Genomic DNA, 22,871 nt, shown 5'->3' on the forward strand with positions numbered 1-22,871 from the left:
AATTAAAAAGAGTAGGCTTACCGGTTTCGATGAGGGAGAGGGGGAGGTCGTTCGGGGCTTGGGAATGAAAATAATGATTTGAACGTATGGACGAATATATACTATTACGGAAAATTGCGATTTACGTCCAGCAGTACGGCCATATTTTGAAATCACAGCCCTTATTTGGAAATACGGTCGTATTAAGATAGGCCACTGCTAACGTCTCTTAATTAAAATGACCATAACTTTCTTTGCACAGATGTCAGATTTGACCCCATAATATCTTGTTGAAAGGTATTTCAAAGCTCTACAACTTTCATCAAGGAAGTTTTCCCAAATTCAAATAAGTTTTGAAATATAGGCCATATTTGAAATACGGTGTATTTAACAATGTAACATTCAAATGTCAAATTCCGAATGCTCGGAAATCCTTGGCATCGCCTTTTACGACTTGGTTTATGGCCCGCATAATCTTTGAAATACGGTCCTTGTTCATGGGCGTAAACCCCCATCTTACTGGCCCCGAACGGAAATTCCAATTCTCACATCCTTTATACGATTTTCTAAGTTTAGGATCATGGTCAAAGCTTAGCAAAGATACGAGGTGTTACACATTGACGGATTCCAGATTTGGATGCAAATGTTATATCCCATATTTTGCACTTTCGGAAAATTTGAAACAATTGTGACAGGATAAGGACGAGGCTATATTTTGAACTTATTTAATACATAAGTTGTTCACGAAAATATTGACGCGGAAACATCGAGGGAGGCTAAGGGTAAAAGTGGAATTTTGAAAGAAATTTGTTTCATGAAATTACAAATGTTAGCCAACAAATTGGGCTAAAAAAAATAAGAGAAAACAAAAGGCCCAAACATGGGGTATGGCCATATACTATAGCCCAAGTCCATGTCTTGAATTAAATCAAGACCATTAAATAAATAAGGGGCTATGCATCATTTTTCATCTAGAAAATTCAAGAAAGCAAAACAAAAAGAAGAGAAAACAAAAGGAGCCCTTCGGCCAACCCCATGAAAATTTGACCATGGGAAATCTTGTCCCTAAAATTTTTTTCTTGTGGTATTCCCAACCAATTCAAGGCCCTCTACAACGTGGTATAATTGTTTTGGAAGATAAGTCATCCGTTTCACGTTTAGCATTAGTCCAAGTGGAGAAGTTGAAGAGCAAAGGTAAGAATTCATGCCCTTTTATGTGTTATGTATGGCTTGTGAATGTTGTGGTGTATAGAAGTGAATGAAATTCATGGAAATATGGACATAGGCATGTGGCCGTGTGCATGTGTTGTTGTGTAGACAAAGATGAGTTAATTTTATGTAGTATTCTAGTTGTGGTTGTTGTGAACTCTATATTGGAAATGAAGAGTTTAATGAATTTGCTTGAGGTTGAAACGTGGAGGGTGGCCGAATGGGAGTATGAGTATGGAACAATTGAATAAATTTCTATGTAGTAATTTGATTGTTGTTGATGTGTGTTGTTGGGATAGGTTATGAATTCGGAAGCGAGAAATGCATTAAAAAAAAAAATTGTTCTAGGAAAGTTGAGGAGTTTTCGGGTGAATTATGGGTTTTGGTGGAATTTTTGTATATTTTGTAAAAACGATATGAAATACTTCGAATTGTATTTGAATAGTCTTGAATTAGTAAAGGAATATGAAAATGTTGACATTAGTTTGAAAGTGTGAAGTTGAGGTAGAAGTTGTTTGGAATATTCTCGACTTGATTGTTGATGTCGTTGGCAAAAATTATTAGTATTGTCATTGATAATGTGGCCGGGTTCATTCTCGGGTTTGTTGTTGTATTTTTTGGCCGAGTTGAATTCTCGGGATAGCGCATTTACGTGGGAAATGCTGCCCCAAATTCTCGTAGACAATTGATACTTTAAGATTCAATTTCTAAAAGCTCTAAATCAATGTTTGGTAAACATGACCATTTGTAGATTTTGGAGCGTTTGGAGATTTGAATTTGGAGTAGCGTAAGGAGCGGAAAAGGTATGTAAGGCTTCACTTTTCCTTCTTTTTGGCATGTCTTAGACCTAATAAGTTTGAAAATGAGCCTCGGGGACAACTCTGTCTTAGAAACCCCGAGCTTGAATTTGACACTTTTCCATTCGATAGAATTGAATCGAAGTTTTTCGTACTTTGTTGAAATAAACGCCCAAGCCCCTACGACTTGCCCAGTGCGAACCCGATTTCACTAAAACTCCCATAAATGATTCTCTGTAGCTTAATGTGTGTAATTTGTGTACACCACCTCCGTTGGCTTGAGGTAGCTCCACTATTCTCGATTCCTATCCTATTGTCCTAATTGACTTATTTTTACACGATGATTAAAGGGAACCTTTGGCTGTTGTTTCAAGTTCGTTAAGATCCATATGCATCCTCTAATACAAGCATTTAGAAATTCCGATATGAGCACTTTGATGTGAATATTCTGATGTGAGTATGCAACTTGATATAAGAAATCTGTTATGAATAATCTGATATAAGTGTGTTGATAAAAGTACTCTACTATAAGTATTATGAGATAAGTACTTTGACATAAGTATTTTTATACAAGTATTTTGACATAAGTATTGGGATAAAAACGATACGATATGGATATTACGATATAAGTGTTAAGTCTCCGTTAAAAGTATTAACAAAGAGTGTTCGATCTCGGTATGTGCCGAGATAAGAATGATGATATGAGTAATCCGTTATGAATAATTTGCTACGAACATTCCGAAAAACCCACCCTAGACGGCGGGACACGCATCCGACGTCATGAACAACGTCGGAAGAACCTAAACGATACAATAATAGCACTTGAACCCGCCAGGTTCAACATTCGCCTGTGTGTGTGTCCAACCCACCCTAGAGCTTTATAAAGTAAATGTAACAAATCATGAATATATAAATTAAATTAGCGGAAGTCTTTATTCACCAAATACTTAGTCAAACGTAATAACGTGCCCGAGAGTTAATCAATAACTCAACAACTACCCACAAGAACGTATACTATGGAGCTTCTAAGATAATGATGAATGTCTAAATCATCGGGGCGCACCCAAACAAAAAGGCGAAGAGTAAAGATAGAATGGTGCCCCACGAACAATCATGTGGGCTCACCGAATAGTCTTTAAGCAAAGTTCTCTTAAGTCGTAGGCGTATCACGAACTGCTCCTCAATGATACCTAACATACCATCAAAAACAACAATGGTATGCACGAGTACGGGTACTCGGTGAGTGTCTCGGGACAACAAATATTATAAAAATAAAATATAATAATACATAAAGAAATCGATTACGGGAAGATGGCATAAAAACAGTCATTCCACTTTTTGATTCTTAATAACATTTGTTAAACAGTTTACAAAACCATTACTCAATATAAAACAAGTATTCAGCATGTGTATCTTAATAAGAATTATCAAAACCGATTATAAAGTCTTTTGTCAAGTTACAACTTTCAAATATGCCTTTCAAATTGATCAATTAAGATAGTCATCAACAATTTCATAAGAGAATAAGAATGTCACACATGCCAATACAGGCCCAAGAATCAATCACATCGAGGGGATCACCATAGGGTTCCCTTGTCACAGCGCACCACACCGGTTTATAAAATCCTCGGTGACCACTCATCCTCCCGAATGGCTAGGCATAAACACACCAGAATATGAAATCCTCGGTGACCACTCATCCTCCCGAATGGCTAGGCGTAAGCACACCGGAATATGAGATCCTCGGTGACCACTCATCCTCCCGAATGGCTAGGCATAAACACACCAGAATATGAAATCCTCGGTGACCACTCATCCTCCCGAATGGCTAGCGTAAGCACACCGAATATGAGATCCTCGGTGACCACTCATCCTCCCGAATGGCTAGGCGTAAGCATACCAACGAGTTCATAGCATAAAAGTCGAATTACAATTCATCTCAAGGTAGTCACATCACCATTTACCATTAAGGTTCGTTATGCCATATCGTAAAGATAAATCGTTTCAAAGAATGTCCTGAAAACGTTTCACTTCTTTAAACAAGTTTTAATTTCCACAATTCGTAATAACATACTTTTATGAGTCAACAACCTTTCAAGTAACTAGTTAAATCATCCATCAAGAGAATTCCAATATCATTACCAATCGTTATCCTTCATTATTAAGCATCTCTTATAGAGGAAGACATTCATAATATCATATACATATATAGGGTTTGTTACAATCTAGGTTTAATGTGGGTTTGTCCCCTCACGCACATTAACCATTAATCAAAACATGTAATAAATTTCGAGAGTGTGAAACCAATTCATCATATCATTCAACACATGCTTTTATAAAGAATCAATCTTTCAAGAGAGTTTGCAAAAGAGACATATCAATTACCTTTATATTCAAAAAGGATTTTATTGTTTTAAAGAGACATACAAATCATAATAAGATTTTTAAAGGGAGACATACAAATCATCCTTATAGCCAAAATATGATTTTTAGATAAGACATACAAACCACAACCAAAAAGTTCGTAAAAACCGATATGAAGAGTATGTTCAAAAGAGACATACAAATCATAATAAGATTTTTAAAGGGAGACATACAAATCATCCTTATAGCCAAAATATGATTTTTAGATAAGACATACAAACCACAACCAAAAGTTCAAAAAACCGATATGAAGAGTATGTTCAAAAGAGACATACAAATCATAATAAGATTTTTAAAAGGAGACATACAAATCATCCTTATAGCCAAAATATGATTTTTAGATAAGACATACAAACCACAACCAAAAGTTCGTAAAAACCGATATGAAGAGTATGTTCAAAAGAGACATACCTTAATTTGTTAAACGGAGTTTAACAAATCACTTTTCTAATGAAGAACACCCAAACCCTAGCTTGAATTACTTTGGAAGGAATTATGTTGCAACCCTTTTAGGGTTCTTGAGGCTTGGGACTTGTTATTATTGACTTTAGGGTGATTTTTCGTGACTAGGGTTGTTGGGGAAATAAACCCCAAGCTTAAATATAACTTAAAACGCGTAACCCGACTTTTTGACCCGAAACCGACCTCGTTGTGCGATGGTCGCGCGACGCATGGCCATCGCACGACCATCTGCAGGTCAATATTCAGAGAAGGGGTTTTTGTGCGATCGGCGCGCGACGCATGACCATCGCACGCGCTCCCACGCGCCTGAAAAGGCGGCGTGTGTCGGTTCTGCACAGTATTCGGTAAAATGGACATAACTTCTTGTACGTAACTCCGTTTGGGCTGGGCGACCTACCGTTGGAAAGCTATTTCAAATATCTACAACTTTCATTGAGGAAGTGTTTCCAAATTCACAACACATTTTCATGAAAATGGCCCAGAAGACAGACCTACCAAAACTTAGGCGAATTTAAGAGGCCTTAAGAACTTCACTAATTGGTTTGACTTCAAAACGACCATCCTCCACCCGAATTCACCAAGAATGGATTCATATAGATAAAATATCATGTTAACACTATATTTTCACATATTTAAACCTAACCCAAATTTACGGGGTGTTACATTATCCCCCCCTTAAGATCATTCGTCCTCGAATGAGGCTTATGGCCTAAGATTTTCGCTAACCCTCAAACTTTCGAATTATCACTAGTGCTTCCTTATGTGGTAAGATATCACAAACAAAACTCATATAATGCAGTAACAATAACCATATGGTCCTCGCAGAGACTCCCACCACAACCAAACGAGCCTAAGCATGGAATAAGGGATTTACACCCACAGTCTACCTCGAGATTTAACGATATTACTCTTTCAATCTATAGTGGGTTCACCTAGAACTACTAGCATAGCCATTTCAATCTAGGACTGTATAACCCTTGGTAAGCCAGTCTGTACCCATAATTACCTCAAAGTACTCTATTCTTATTTCCAACAAATCAGAAGTAGTCTCACGATCCTTAACCACACCACGCAATATTATAGATCCTAGGTGTAATGTCGAGGAACTAACTGTTTGGGTTCTCTACCATAGTCGAGGACAAAGCACAGAGTTTTATAATGAAGAGTCAAACTTGAATCGGTCAACGGATACGCCTTAAGAGAACGTATAGTTACAATACCTGTGCCCACGTCATCGTGTCTTGACCGCCTCTACGAGTCAAACCATAAAGTCTAGCTTGTCCCCCATTAGCGGTGTTAGCAACCGCTTTACCAGCCCCATTACCACGAGCATTAGGGGTGTTGTTAGCATTAACATCAGATGGATTATTCCTTTGGCTTGAAGAGTTAGCCATTTCACGAAGCCACTTCCTACAATATTTCTTGATGTGACCCCTTATACCACAATGGTGACAAATAGGATCGTTCCATCCAGATGCTTGTCGGTTACTACCGTGTGAATATCCATTTTGATTACCGTTCCTATGACTTTGTCCACCAGATGGAACACCCCGATTAAACTGAGAAATAGACTGCTGAGGTGTAGAATTACCTTTCCGTTGCCCTCTATCATACGAACCCGTGAAACCACCCGTAGATCGGGCCTTCTTACTTTGTTCCCTTTCAAGTATCTCTTCGCCCTTCCACTTCTCTTGTTGCTCAGCGAACCCAACTAAAGATGAAAATGTACAAGTAGGAGACATAGCAACAGAGAAAGCACATGCGGACTTGATACGTGGTACCAAGCCTTTCACAAAGCGAGTCAACTTATGCTTTTCGGTCGAATCATATATAAAGCATACTTTGACAGACGAGTGAACTCCAGACTATACTCACGAACCGACTTGTTACCCTGCTCTAGCTTTTCAAACTTCGTAGCCATAGCAATTCTTTCCTCATCAGACAAAAACCTTTCCATGAACGCCTCTTCAAATTCAGCCCATGTCGGAGCTAAAGCAGTGTCACCTCTCTCAGATTCCCACATCTCAAACCATACGTGAGCAACATCCTTCAACTGATACGAAGCAAGCCTCACAGCTTCTGAATCCTGGGCATCCATTGCCCTCAATGCCTTAAAGGTCTCATCTAAAAAGTGTTGGGGGTCGTCCACCTCTCGTGACCCAAAGAACTCTGGCGGCTTTAAGTCTAGGAACTGCTTAAATCTGCCTCCACCATGAGGTCCCACACCTCCACGCTGTTGTTGAGCCGCAACCAAAGCAGTCAACATTTGAATAGCTACTTGCATAGTACCAATTTCAGGCACACCCGCAGTAGGAACAGCCGGAGCAGGCGGTGCTGGGGGTGGTGCTTGATCTCCAGCCTCGTTATCATTACCAGCATTCGCGCCCCTAAGATTCCGGCTAACTTTTGCGGGACGTCCTCGCTTACCAGTTTTGGATCGCGCTAGAGTCATTTCTGCAAGGCACGAATTAATGAGCGAATTAGAATGATCCTAAAAAGGACTTTAAGCTCTACAGCACAATCTAGAATCAAGGAAAATAGGAAACGCCTATAAATGTCCTGGGAGTTTCTCAATCATGCAGGTGATCAGGCTGCACAAGGAAAACTCCACTAGACACAGCTCCACAGACACCGACAATAATCCTAGGACGTACTTGAAACCTAGGCTCTGATACCAATCTTGTCACGCCCCAAAACCCACCCTAGACGTGACCGGCATCCGACGTCATGAACAACATCGGAAGAACCTAAACGATACAATAATAGCACTTGAACCCGCCGGAGTTCAACATTCGCCTCCAACGAGCTTTATAAAGTAAATGTAACAAATCATGAATATATAAATTAAATTAGCGGAAGTCTTTATTCACCAAATACTTAGTCAAACGTAATAACGTGCCCGAGAGTTAATCAATAACTCAACAACTACCCACAAGAACGTATACTATGGAGCTTCTAAGATAATGATGAATGTCTAAATCATCGGGACGCGACAAACAAAAAGGCGAAGAGTAAAGATAGAATGGTGCCCCACGAACAATCATGTGGGCTCACCGAATAGTCTTTAAGCGACAAGTTCTCTTAAGTCGTAGGCGTATCACGAACACTGCTCCTCAATGATACCTAACATACCATCAAAACAACAATGGTATGCACGAGTACCTGGTACTCGGTGAGTGTCTCGGGGACAACAAATATTATAAAAATAAAATATAATAATACATAAAGAAATCAGTTAAGGAAGATGGCATAAAAACGGTCATTCCACTTTTTGATTCTTAATAACATTTGTTAAACGGTTACAAAACCATTACTCAATATAAAACAAGTATTCAAAGCATGTATCTTAATAAGAATTATCAAAACCGATTATAAAGTCTTTTGTCAAGTTACAACTTTCAAATATGCCTTTCAAATTGATCAATTAAGATAGTCATCAACAATTTCATAAGAGAATAAGAATGTCACACATGCCAATACAGGCCCAAGAATCAATCACATCGAGGGATCACCATAGGGTTCCCTTGTCACAAACAAGACCACACCGGTTTATAAAATCCTCGGTGACCACTCATCCTCCCGAATGGCTAGGCATAAACACACCGAGAATATGAAATCCTCGGTGACCACTCATCCTCCCGAATGGCTAGGCGTAAGCACACCGGAATATGAGATCCTCGGTGACCACTCATCCTCCCGAATGGCTAGGCATAAACACACCAGAATATGAAATCCTCGGTGACCACTCATCCTCCCGAATGGCTAGGCGTAAGCACACCGGAATATGAGATCCTCGGTGACCACTCATCCTCCCGAATGGCTAGGCGTAAGCATACCAACAGAGTTCATAGCATAAAAGTCGAATTACAATTCATCTCAAGGTAGTCACATCACCATTTACCATTAAGGTTCGTTATGCCATATCGTAAAGATAAATCGTTTCAAAGAATGTCCTGAAAACGTTTCACTTCTTTAAACAAGTTTTAATTTCCACAATTCGTAATAACATACTTTTATGAGTCAACAACCTTTCAAGTAACTAGTTAAATCATCCATCAAGAGAATTCCAATATCATTACCAATCGTTATCCTTCATTATTAAGCATCTCTTATAGAGGAAGACATTCATAATATCATATACATATATAGGGTTTGTTACAATCTAGGTTTAATGTGGGTTTGTCCCCTCACGCACATTAACCATTAATCAAAACATGTAATAAATTTCGAGAGTGTGAAACCAATTCATCATATCATTCAACACATGCTTTTATAAAGAATCAATCTTTCAAGAGAGTTTGCAAAAGAGACATATCAATTACCTTTATATTCAAAAAGGATTTTATTGTTTTAAAGAGACATACAAATCATAATAAGATTTTTAAAAGGGAGACATACAAATCATCCTTATAGCCAAAATATGATTTTTAGATAAGACATACAAACCACAACCAAAAAGTTCGTAAAAACCGATATGAAGAGTATGTTCAAAAGAGACATACAAATCATAATAAGATTTTTAAAAGGAGACATACAAATCATCCTTATAGCCAAAATATGATTTTTAGATAAGACATACAAACCACAACCAAAAAGTTCGTAAAAACCGATATGAAGAGTATGTTCAAAAGAGACATACAAATCATAATAAGATTTTTAAAAGGGAGACATACAAATCATCCTTATAGCCAAAATATGATTTTTAGATAAGACATACAAACCACAACCAAAAAGTTCGTAAAAACCGATATGAAGAGTATGTTCAAAAGAGACATACCTTAATTTGTTAAACGGAGTTTAACAAATCACTTTTCTAATGAAGAACACCCAAACCCTAGCTTGAATTACTTTGGAAGGAATTATGTTGCAACCCTTTTAGGGTTCTTGAGGCTTGGGACTTGTTATTATTGACTTTAGGGTGATTTTTCGTGACTAGGGTTGTTGGGGAAATAAACCCCAAGCTTAAATATAACTTAAAACGCGTAACCCGACTTTTTGACCCGAAACCGACCTCGTTGTGATGGTCGCGCGACGCATGGCCATCGCACGACCATCTGCAGGTCAATATTCAGAGAAGGGGTTTTTGTGCGATCGGCGCGCGACGCATGACCATCGCACGCGCTCCCACGCGCCTGAAAAGGCGGCGTGTGTCGGTTCTGCACAGTATTCGGTAAAATGGACATAACTTCTTGTACGTAACTCCGTTTGGGCTGGGCGACCTACCGTTGGAAAGCTATTTCAAATATCTACAACTTTCATTGAGGAAGTGTTTCCAAATTCACAACACATTTTCATGAAAATGGCCCAGAAGACAGACCTACCAAAACTTAGGCGAATTTAAGAGGCCTTAAGAACTTCACTAATTGGTTTGACTTCAAAACGACCATCCTCCACCCGAATTCACCAAGAATGGATTCATATAGATAAAATATCATGTTAACACTATATTTTCACATATTTAAACCTAACCCAAATTTACGGGGTGTTACTTGGCATTTATGATTTGTATTTAGGAGGCGAGCATTCGATGATTCGATAAGGTACTCACCTTCCGTATTTCGGACTCTAATTATGATTCTACTTGCCATACTCCGCTCCTCTAATTCGATCATAATTATTAGTTATGTTTCGTATCTCCGGGTCCGATTATGGTTTTGCCGTCATATTTCGCACTTCGGTTGCGATTACGATTTCGTTTGCTATATTTACGGCTTTACATGCTCGGTATTTGTCTGCATCGACCCTCGGTTCCGGGGGCGCGTTTCATGCCGTGCGGTACTCCCGCATGATTAGCACCATTATAGAAGATGCTCCGGATTGGATTGGCGCCCATTTGCTCGGAGAGTCGCCGAGTCGAGTTTGTATAATATGTCTTCGGATGGATGTTAGAGACTTTGCGGCGGCCGTCGTGGTATTGGTTGTCGGGCCGTGTGCACGGCCCATCGTACCGATATGTCGTCCGTGTTACGTAATGAAATTTTGTATAATTATAGATTTGTTCGATTTAAAGGTTACGAGAAAAGAGATTTCGAAAATTTTGCTATGTATTTTATCTTATTTGATTTAAAAAAAGTTCGGCGTGATTTTGTATGCGGTAAGAATCTGAGGGTTCGCTCGGCCCTAAGTAAGGGTCGGGTGCCCATCACACCCTAATAAGGTTAGGGTGTTATAGCAAAAATGGACGCCAAATTTCAAACCCGAAGAGGACATTCCGATAGTGCCGGTTGGGGGTATTATTACCGTTTGCCCTTTCACATGCAATCTTGGCATTATGCTAAACAAATTGCGTACGCGATAGGTACTCCTATTGAAATAGATGCGGCTACGAAAAATATGAATTGACCTAGTATGGCTAAAATTCGTGTAGAAGTTGACTTAATGAAACCATTGATTCAGAGTGTTTGGATTGGTGCTGAGGATGAGAATGATCCTTTGAAAGGATATGCGCAGAAAATAGAATATGAGAACATCCCTAAGTATTGTAAACATTGTATGAAGCTAGGACATGCTATTATTGAATGTCGTGTCTTAGAAAAAAAGAAACTGAAAGACAAAAATGAGGCTAAAAGAGTCAGGCAACACAATAATTCGAAGGTTGAGGGGCCTAAAGTTGTGGAAAATGTTGCTATTCTTAATGGAAATTTGGAAACACAGAACAGAGGGAGAAGTCAAAATAGTCAACCTGAGTTGATCAGATCCAGACCAAGGGGTAAGAGTGAACCAATAAAGATTTTTAAACCTACCGGTGCTGTTTTTGGTATTGATAAACCTATGCCTGTGTCGGAAAAAATTAAGACTAAGCAGAGTAATATGAATGATAAAGATGCAGTACAAAAAGCTGGAGGGATGGAAGAGGAAACTCATAAGGATACTAGTGGTGGAAAAGACAACGAAATCAGTGTGGAGAAAGATCAAACTAGTCATGAGAACCTTACTGGAAAGAGCTATATCAATAGCAACATTGAAAAGGAGGTGTCTACTAAGAGTGAGGAAGTAATCAGTGATTCTCAAATAAGGAGTAATCTTCTCGTACAAAAAGGTGTAGTGAACAAGGCTAAAAACTCCAAAATGAGTGCCAAGGAGATTATCAAGAATGCTAAGGAAAGGGCTAGAAGAAAAAAATTGAATCAAAAAAGAAAGGAAGCTAGAAAGCTTAGTACCAGTAAAAAAAAAAGAATCATATTGAAAAGACTAGAGACAAGAATATAGAGAATATACTACTGGTACTCAGGGAGAGAATAGGTCTGATCAAATAAGGGAGAAGGCTGAGACTCGTATCAGTCCTGAAAAAAATGAGACCAAAGGTACAAATACTGTTCAAATTGCTACCGATAAGAAGCGGTGATGTTATAGACAATCGAATCCATTTGGCAAAGGAGGTACTATTACCATTGAACCGAATTTACCAAATCTATCTCGTGGTGAATAGGTTCATATTGAAAAACAATTAGTTATAGACTCGGGCACAATGAATCGAAATCGCCAATAAACTTATAGAGGCCTTTGCTCCTATAAACAGAATTGACACGAGAAAGGCAATATGCGAGTTTGATGCTATAGCACCGATGCAAGCACAACCTATCTCCTAGGTAGAACAAGCACAGAATGACAAAATATCACGTCATAAATCCAAAAGTAGGATAAGACAAAAGAAGCTGATCGTTTTGACCTTTCTCCTCTATATGGTTGTTATGATTAATACAAATACGTTGAACATGAGGGGGTTAAGTCAAAAAAATCTTTTAATAGACTCATCAAGTCGTGAAGGTTCATAAGGTTCATTTTGTGGCTTTACAAGAACCTTTTGTTGATGACTCTAACTTGGAAAGATACAGAGAAAGATCAAGTTTTCTCGGTGCTATGTCAAATAGAAATGGCAAGATCCGGTGTTTTGGGACGAGTCTCTGAATGTGAAGGCTGTCTCTAATACCAATCAGCAAATGACTATGAAGATCAAGCACTTGACTACTAACAAAATATTCTAGTATACCATAGTTTATGGCTCAAGTGACGGATCATAGGTCGTCTAGGGGACTTCAATGTCTCTCTATCTCCTTCGAAAACGTATATATACCTCATAGAATGAGTCGTAGCATGATTTTATTTCCCGTATGGATGATTGCGGATTAGTAGACGCATGTTGATAAATGGGGAATACCGTTACTTGGACTAACGGTAGAAAAAGAGGAAACAAAATTTGTAAAAGACTAGACAGAGTGGTGTACAATGAAGAATGGAACAGCAATATGGGAGACATTGTAGTTAAACATTTGGCTAGAACAGGTTCTGATCACAATCTTATTTTAATTAACTGTAAAGAACTTTCTAACAATTTTGTGAGATATTTCAGGTTTCTCAACTTCCGGACTCTACAACGTATTTTGAACAAGTAATTAGAAGCTCTGAGGAAGAAGTTCATGGAAATCCCATGTGATCCTACAGAGAAACTCAAAAAGAGTAGCCAAAACTCAAATGCTGTCCAAAGGCACTATTGGAGATGTTGAAAAAGTTAAGCAACATGAAGAATTGATCCCGGAGATAGAAGGAAAATGGATAATGATGACTCGAGGAAAATACAAGAACTTAACAGGTTAATGCCGAATACACTAGATGGATCACTATACAAGATATCCATATTCAACAAAAAGCTAATATACAATGGAATGAAGAAGGAGATTCTTGCACTAAATATATATGAAAAACAACTATTAAAATATCAATCCAAAACATTAGGAATTGAAAATTCGGGTTCTATACCTCTAGTACTCATTGGAGTAGAAGCTTTCTTAGCCATTTCACTTGAATTTAACAAAAAACAACCAAGAACAAACAAAGGATGATTAATTATTTAGAGTTGCATTGCTGATTCAAACGAAAAAAACGAAAATATAAGTTAAATACGCGGTGAAACGTAAAAATCAATATAAAATCTTACCTTTTTTTGGGAATTAGATTTGAATTATGAGTGAAATTAATGAGTAGTTAATTAGAGATAAACAAGGAAGTTAAACTATTGTAAAACTGATTTGAAATTGGAGGAAATTAAGGGATATTGGGCATAATGTCGTGTATTTAGGGGATAGGAGAGAGGGACATTTTTTTTGGCTTAAATTTAAAAAACATGAGAAGCTATCGATGAGTGGTCAAAAAGTGGTAGCTATAGGAAGTAAATATGTTATATTTTAGCTACTAAATATAATTATTGTAAAGTTTTGTTATGTTCCATAAATAGGTAATAATGTAAGCTATGCCAAGTAAATTTTACTTTTTTAAATATAAGAAGTTAAATTATCATAAGTTTTATAGTCCAAAGTTCTAATCCATGCGCCAAGTTGTTGTAATTATTACTCCCTCCGTTTCAATTTATGTGAACTCATTTGACTAGGCACAATATTTAAGAAAGAGGGAAGACTTTTGAAACTTGTGGTTCAAAATAAGTCTTGAATATTTGTGTGGCTGTAAATCATTCATAAAGTGAATTTGTTTCCAAATTAGGAAAGATATCATTCATTTTGGCACGGACTAAAAAGGAAATAGGTTCACATAAATTGAAACAGAGGGAGTACATGTTTTCATTCTATCGTTTTGTCTAATATAAATGGAAAAAACTAATAACCCGACCTGAAGCCCAACGTAATCGACCAAAATTTTACTCTATTTGGAATAGAAAAAAAAAAAAGTGGCACCCGGAGCCTCAAAATCCTGAATCCGCCTTTGATTACCACATGCAACAAAAGAAGAAAATGGTACACAAAATGATTAGGCCAAAGTACAAAATCCAGACCACTAAAGTAGGAATAGAGCTCTACCTTACATTCCAATTGACTCAACATTTCCCAACCAAAAAAAAGAAAACATGAAACAGACAGAATCCTTCAAAAACAAAAACAAAAAAGGCAAGGAAGCTTTTCAAGTACAAAATGAATTGACTGATGGTGCATTTGCTTTGCATTAATAGTAGTATATGATATGAAGATGAATAATTTGAGTGAGAGAGCAGGGGTTTTATATGATGAGATTAGTGATAGAATCAATTATGAAGAAATTAATTTCTGTGGACATTGTGTTGAACATGGTCGTATATGTGGAATTGCAGACCTCACAATGGAAGATAAAGAGAAATTGATTGCAATTCGAGACTCATTGAAGGAAGTTCAGAACATGCTCCATGTAGAGAATGTTGGAAGTGAAAAACTTACTAAATGTAGAAAGAGACACTCTTTTTGGGGATAGACCAAAAGGAAAGTAACACTACTAGAAATTAAATAAAGGTTTTTCCCACCGAAAGGTTTTTCCCACCGACATTCGGTGGGAAATTTGTGCTATAAAACATGATCTTCCCACCTCATTCCTACCGAACAAGCTCACTGGGAAAACCCATGGTGGGAAACAGATTCCCATTAAAATGCTGGAAAACTTTCTAATTTTTCCATGTGAAAACACTACTATTTAGGTTTTTCCAACCGATTTCGGTGGGAAATAGCCACGGAATATTTTTCGGTTGGAAATCGAGATTTCTTAACGAAGGGAGTGTAAGACACTTAAGTTGGGACGAATGGATTTCTTCTGAAAAATATACTTTCAAATGAATAAAAGGAACTTTACAGAAAAATACAAGAAAAATAAAGTACATGTATATTTATTTACCTTAGAATACCACTTACTATTTTTAACCAACAAAAAATTATCATCGGTATACAATATGCAAAAGACCTGGGAAAAAGCAATCTTTAGTGAAGAATTCTCCATTCTCTTGCTCTCTATTCATCCTCCTTCTTATGATCCTCTCTGTCAAACTTCATTGATTGAACCTCTGTCATAAATACCTTCTAATTTGGAAAACAGTTGAAGAAAGTTTTAGAGAACAACCACTGAAAATTCATTTGAAACTTCAATTTAAAATCTGAAAATTTTCAGTGGTTACTTTTTGAATGGTGCGGTTAAAAGTCATTCGGAACACGTTAAATGAAGCTATATAAAAAAATTGAGGAAGATTGGAGGTTATTTGGTGAACGATGGAACTGGATGATGAGACTAATTCGTGTTGAAGTTTTTGCACGGATTGTCCTTCAAATGGGCTGCTCTTTTATTTTTGCCCTTTAGCAATCAAACTTATGCCTAGTGGGCATAAGTTCTTAAGTCATGCGGCCATAAATTGTGAGTTATTATGATGCGAAAATATTATCTTATGCCTGCGAAAAGGTTAGTTTTCTTGAGGGAAAAAATTAAAGACCATCGCAAAACAAGACGAAAAGTGCAAATGACCTTTTGGTGTGTACCTGAGTTGGAACAACTTGGTCCAACTTGTAATAAGCTCAAAAGAAAGAGAAAAAGATGCTATTCATCCTGCTAGTTCTCTAAAAAGAACAGTTCTAATTAATTAGAGCGCTAAGTTATTTCTAGATAGAAAAGAGGTGCGTGAAGGTGAACCATGGAGGTTGGAGCAATGGTAAAGTTGTTTTTGTATAATTTATAGGTTTCGAGTTCAAGTCACTGATGATTGCATCAAGGTTGGTCGCTTACGTCACACCCCGTTGGGATGCAACCCTTTTTATTTCGTCGCTGATGATTGCGTCAGTGTAGGTCGATCGCTTACAAGCTCATCTCTGGAACCAATAGCATATCTGTATCCTTTTCTTTGTTAGTGCTTAATTTGTACTGCTACATATGCTAGAAAGAGAGAGTCCTACTTCTCTCTAAAAATATTAAAATGGTCGTTACATTATAACCGTTATCCACCAGATCACCACCCCGATGGGGTCGCTGATTGGTGACCCGACATCGACCGCCCAACCATCTCCACCCCAAGAACACCCACTCATCCCAAATCCCGTAGTTGCAGTGAATTCCTATGCTAACACTGTAGCTGAATCTTCCAACCCACCGATTCAAAAGGACCAAAATCTAATCTTGGGAAGAAGAACATTTCACAACGGAATGCCAGCCCTCATTTTCAAATCGAGACAGTACCATGGAGCTATGACAACACCATGTAAATGGACAATTGTTGGAAGATTTCTGAAATCAAGACCACAAATTGACACGATTAGGTCAAAATTTTCAGAAAAATTTGCTCTGAAAGGAACAATGAAAATTGGGTTTTTGATAATTTCAATATCTTTCTAACCTGCCACAATGAAATAGATTACAATGTGATTTTATATAAAAGGGTTGTTGACATTGACGGATTCCAGCTTTGGATGCAAAAATGGACGCCAAATTTCAAACCCTAAGAGGACATTCCGATAGTGCCAGTTTGGGTATTATTACTGTGCGTGCTCCTTTCACATGCATTCTTGGCATTATGCTAAACAAATTGCGTACTGGGTAGAGGTACTCCTATTGAATTAGACGCGGCTACGAAAAAATATGAATCGACCTAGTATGGCTAAAATTCGTGGTAGAAGTTGACTTAATGAAACCATTGATTCAGAGTGTTTGGATTGGTGCTGAGGATAAGAATGATCCTTTGAAAGGATATGCGCAGAAAATAGAATATGAGAACATCCCTAAGTATTGTAAACATTGTATGAAGCTAGGACATGCTATTATTGAATGTCGTGTCTTAGAAAAAAAGAAACTGAAAGACAAAAATGAGGCTAAAAGAGTCAGGAAACACAATAATTCGAAGGTTGAGGGGCCTAAAGTTATGGAAAAGGTTGAGGGGCCTAAAGTTATGGAAAATGTTGCTATTCTTAATGGAAATCTGGAAACACAGAACAGAGGGAGAAGTCGAAATAGTCAACCTGAGTTGATCGAGATCAGGACCAAGGGATAAGAGTGAACCAATAAAGATTTTTAAACCTCACAGGCTATTTTTGGTATTGATAAACCTATGCTTGTGTCGGAAAAAATTAAGACTAAGCAGAGTAATATGAATGATAAAGATGCAGTACAAAAAGCTGGAGGGATGGAAGAGGAAACTCATGAGGATACTAGTGGTGGAAAAGACAACGAAATCAGTGTGGAGAAGGATCAAACTAGTCATGAGAACCTTACTGGAAAGAGCTGTATCAATAGCAACATTGAAAAGGAGGTGTCTACTAAGAGTGAGGAAGTAATCAGTGATTCTCAAATAAGGAGTATTGCTGTAATAAAAGGGGTGGTGAACAAGGCTGAAAACTCCAAAATGAGTGCCAAGGAGATTATCAAGAATGCTAAGGAAAGGGCTAGAAGAAAAAAATTGAATCAGAAAAGAAAGGAAGCTAGAAAGCTTAGTACCAGTAAAAAAAAATAAGAAGAATCATATTGAAAAGACTAGAGACAAGAATATAGAGAATATACTACTGGTACTCAGGGAGAGAATAGATCTGATCAAATAAGGGAGAAGGCTGAGACTCATATCAGTCCTGAAAAAAATGAGACCAAAGGTACAAATACTGTTCAAATTGCTACTGATCAGAAGGGTGATGTTATAGACAATCAGAATCCATTTGGCAAAGGAGGTACTATTACCATTGAACTGAATTTACCAAAGCTATCTGTTGGTGAATAGGTTGATATTGAAAAACAATTGGTTATAGACTCAGACAATGAATCAGAAACTGCCAATAAACTTATAGAGGCCTTTGCTCCTATAAACAAAATTGACACGAGAAAGGCAATCTGCGAGTTTGATGCTATAGCACAGAAGCACAACCTATCTCCTAGAGGTAGAACATTGCTACTGTGAATGACAAAACTATTGCTTTACAATCCAAAAGTAGGATAAGACAAAGAAGCAATACTGCTTGACCTTTCTCCTCTATATGCTTGTTATGATTAATACAATCTGTTGGAACATGAGGGGGGTTAAGTCAAAAAAATCTTTTAATAGACTCATCAAGTTGGTGAAGGTTCATAAGGTTCATTTTGTGGCTTTACAAGAACCTTTTGTTGATGACTCTAACTTGGAAAGATACAGGAGAAAGATCAAGTTTTCTGGTGCTATGTCAAATAGAAATGGCAAGATCTGGTGTTTTTGGGATGAGTCTCTTGAATGTGAAGTGGTCTCTAATACCAATCAGCAAATGACTATGAAGATCAAGCACTTGACTACTAACAAAATGTTCTAGTATACCATAGTTTATGGCTCAAGTTGATGGATCATGGGCTGTTCTAGGGGACTTCAATGTCTCTCTATCTCCTTCTGAAAACAGAGGAGGTATACCTCATAGAATGAGTCAGAGTATGGATTTTATTTCCTGTATGGATGATTGTGGATTAGTAGACGCAGGTTACAGTGGGAATACCTTTACTTGGACTCATGGTAGAAAAAGAGGAAACAGAATTTGTAAAAGACTAGACAGAGTGTTATACAATGAAGAGTGGAGCAGCAATATGGGGGACATTGTAGTTAAACATCTGGCTAGAACAGGTTCTGATCACAATCTTCTTTTAATTAACTATAAAGAAATTTCTAACAATTTTGTGAGATATTTCAGGTTTCTCAACTTCTGGACTCTACAGCCAGATTTTGAACAAGTAATTAGAAGCTCTTGGGAGGAAGAAGTTCATGGAAATCCTATGTGGATCCTACAGGAGAAACTCAAAAGAGTAGCCAAAACTCTCAGTCAATGGTCCAAAGGCACTATTGGAGATGTTTTTGAAAAAGTTAAGCAACATGAAGAATTTATTCTGGAGATAGAATGAAAAATGGATAATGATGTCTCGAGGAAAATAGACAAGAACTTAATAGGGTTAATGTTGAATACACTAGATGGATCACTATACAAGATAGCCTTATTCAACAAAAAGCTAATATACAATGGAATGAAGAAGGAGATTCTTGCACTCAATACTTTTGTCATCCGACAAAAAAGAAGGGGAGCTTCACTGCAAAGGATTAAAAATGCGAGGGATTTGGATTGAAGGAAATGAGGCCATTGGAAATGTCAAAGCTATCCTCCATTTTCAAAATACACCACCGATAGAGAGCAAATCCCTGAGTTTGGGGGCACTTAAACAAATAAAATAGTTGATCACTGATGAAGAAAACAATATGTTGAGCAAATTTCCAAAGAAGGAGAGATCAAGCAATGGGATCTCACCTAACAAAGGTACCGGCCCGTATGGCTTGAATGGACTATTCTTCCGTAAATGTTGGCACATCCTTAAAAGGATACGTAAACTTTGTTCATAGTTTTTCTATGGGAAGAGGTTGACTAAGTTCTTTACTCATACTTGCTTAATTATGTTGCCTAAAGTTGATGAACCTTCTAAATTTTCTCAACTTAGACCAATCAGTTTAACTAATTTCTCTAATAAAATCATTTCTAATATCATGGCTTCTAGACTAAATGTTTTTCTCCCTAAATTAGTGTCTGAGAATCAATCAGGGTTTACTAGTGGAAGACTCATTACTGAGAACATCTTACTAACTCAAGAGATTATTCAAAACATCAATAAAGAGGGGAAATATAATCTGGTGTTCAAATTAGACATGGAAAAAGCATATGATAGGGTGTCTTGGCTATGCATTATCTTTATTCTAAGGAGATTTGGTTTCTCTGAGACTTTTATTGATCTTGTTTGGAGATTATTGTCAGATGTTTGGTACTCTATTATCATCAATGGGGAGAGGAAAGGCTTCTTTCACTCCACCAGAGGACTCAAACAGGGAGACCCTCTTTCCCCTTCTCTTTTCATTTTAACTGCTGAATTACTTTAAAAAATGCTTAACAATGTCTTTGAGAAAGATAGATATATTAGTTATACTATGAAAATAGATGGTCCAAGAATTAATCATCTTGCATATGCAGATGATGTAACTCTGTTCACATCCTGGGATAACTACTCTCTCAAAGTTATACTAAGGCAGTTGAAAAGATATGAGAAGGTCCCTGGTCAAAGAATTAATAGAGACAAGAGTATGTTCTTAACTTCTTCTACTACTTGTGCAGGAACTCACAATAGAATCAACATGACAAATTTTAAAGCTGGAAGTTTCCCCTTTACATACCTTGGGTATCCCATTTACACAGGGAGGAAAAAGATCACTGTCACGCCTCGAACCATGGCCTGGACGTAACACGACACTCGGTGCCTTACTGCATGTGACCGAGCGAACCACATGGCTTGCTGAATCATCATGAGGCATACATGAGCGGAATATGACATAAACATGATGAGCCTAAACATGGGATATCATAAATATCAAATGAAATACTTGTTTTAAGAAAACATGAATATGGATTGTCATAGATAATGAGCCAAAGATGCCTATACGACTCTAAACATCTGACATAACATAACTGTTTAGTCTATGAAACCTCTAACATGAGTCTGAACTTCTAAACTTAACTGCTGGGACTAGGCTCCCAGCATACCTTCAATGCATAACTAACATAAAGTAAATAATGACTGAACCCTGAAGAAGATGGGGCTCACCAAAAGCTGATACGTGGGTGGTCCTATGGAGTAGATCCGTCGTCCTATGTATCTGTACCTGCATCGTGAAATGCAAGCCCCCGGGCAATAGAAAGGGGACGTCAGCACATTGAATGTACTGGTATGGAAAGCAACTGAATGACATAAACATGGCACATGAAACAACATGATGAGAACTGAAACTGAAACCTGGACATGAACATGAGCATGAGCATGGATATATATATACATATAACATGAGTAAAACATGGTAAGTAGGGAGAGAATTTCATAAACCGACAATGGATATCACCACAAGGGTACGTGAGTCTCGGTACCTCGGCGACCCCGAGCCCCCATACCTTGCCGGGTATAAGGTGGTAACGTGCTCGATAGATCCATTCGAAGTAAAATTAAGGAATCGTCCCAATCAAAGGGAGCGATCCTTGTCCTATGGTGGCTACGTAGTTTCAGGCTATCTGAGCCTTCTTGGTAATTCGTGCAACTCCCAAAATCATGAACATGATATAATTGGCTAAGAAGCCCATGATTTTCGTGAATTAACTTGTACTTGACTTATAATCATGATTTCACGAAATAACTTGTAAACATGGTTTCATGAAATAGCTTGTATTTAGCATGTATGTATCTTGTATCATGGCATGAAAGTAATTATATAATATAATTGCATGAAAACTTGTAAACATGTAGGATATTCATGAAATAATCATTTTTAGTTAAAAAAAAAATGCATGCAAGAACCCATGGAATACAAGATATGGTTTTTCATGGATTACGGACTGATTCTCAATAATCATATGGAGTTATTAAGAACACAATGATAGAATAATATCAATTCATACATAATATAATCATGGACATGGACCTAGGGTTGTCATGAGCATGGTATAAAAGAAACCCTAGTTTTCGTAAGGATTCATACTGCTGGATTAAAAGGCGTGGGGAAGAACAATGATGTTCGCACACGTAGATAGCAACCCTACATACTCGTGTAACGACCCATTTGGTCGTTTAGCACTTTTAGGCATAATATTCCTAAAACACCCTTTTCGTGGTCAAATCTTGCTGTCTATAGCGCATGATAACGGGTGATTCGGTTATTTAATTGACGAGTTTTAGTCCTCATTTGACATGCGAGGACGAATGTTCTAAAGGAGGGGAGAATGTCACACTCCATAATAATCCTTGCTACTTGTATTAAAACAAGAAAGAATGAGTTAAGAAGGTTCAAGGAAAGTTAATCGAGTTAGTAAGAATATCGTTATAAATATGGTTGTCTTAAGTATCTCGAGGTGACCTGGTAACCTAAAGGATTTGAAATCGCGTTATGAGTATGTATATGAGGTAATGTGAGTGACCTTTTAAAGTATTTGAGATTATTAGTAATGATATAGAAGATGGACAAAAGATAGGAATATACTTTTTCGATTGGAGTTTCGTGACTTTGTGAGTTCTACTTATGGTTATTGTGATTCTACGGACCCTTCGAGACATGTATATGAATTGTTATGGATGTAAATGACTGTGTATATGTATGTATAAGAGGTTGCATGAGGTTGGAAGAGGATTAGAAGTTAAACGAAAATGAATCGGAACAATTTCAGTAAAATCTCGAGACCCGATTTTAGCCTA

The 22,871-nt window shown here is 37.5% G+C and overlaps 1 protein-coding gene across 1 annotated transcript in view; it reads right to left on the reverse strand.

Annotated features, from left to right (window-relative positions):
- The window catches only part of LOC132066997 (putative F-box protein PP2-B12), a 42,955-nt gene that overhangs the window by 1,373 nt on the left and 18,711 nt on the right, over positions 1-22,871 (reverse strand). The window lies entirely within an intron of this gene.

This window comes from Lycium ferocissimum, chromosome 8 (genome assembly GCF_029784015.1).
Source record: "Lycium ferocissimum isolate CSIRO_LF1 chromosome 8, AGI_CSIRO_Lferr_CH_V1, whole genome shotgun sequence".
Taxonomy (NCBI): Eukaryota; Viridiplantae; Streptophyta; class Magnoliopsida; order Solanales; family Solanaceae; genus Lycium; species Lycium ferocissimum.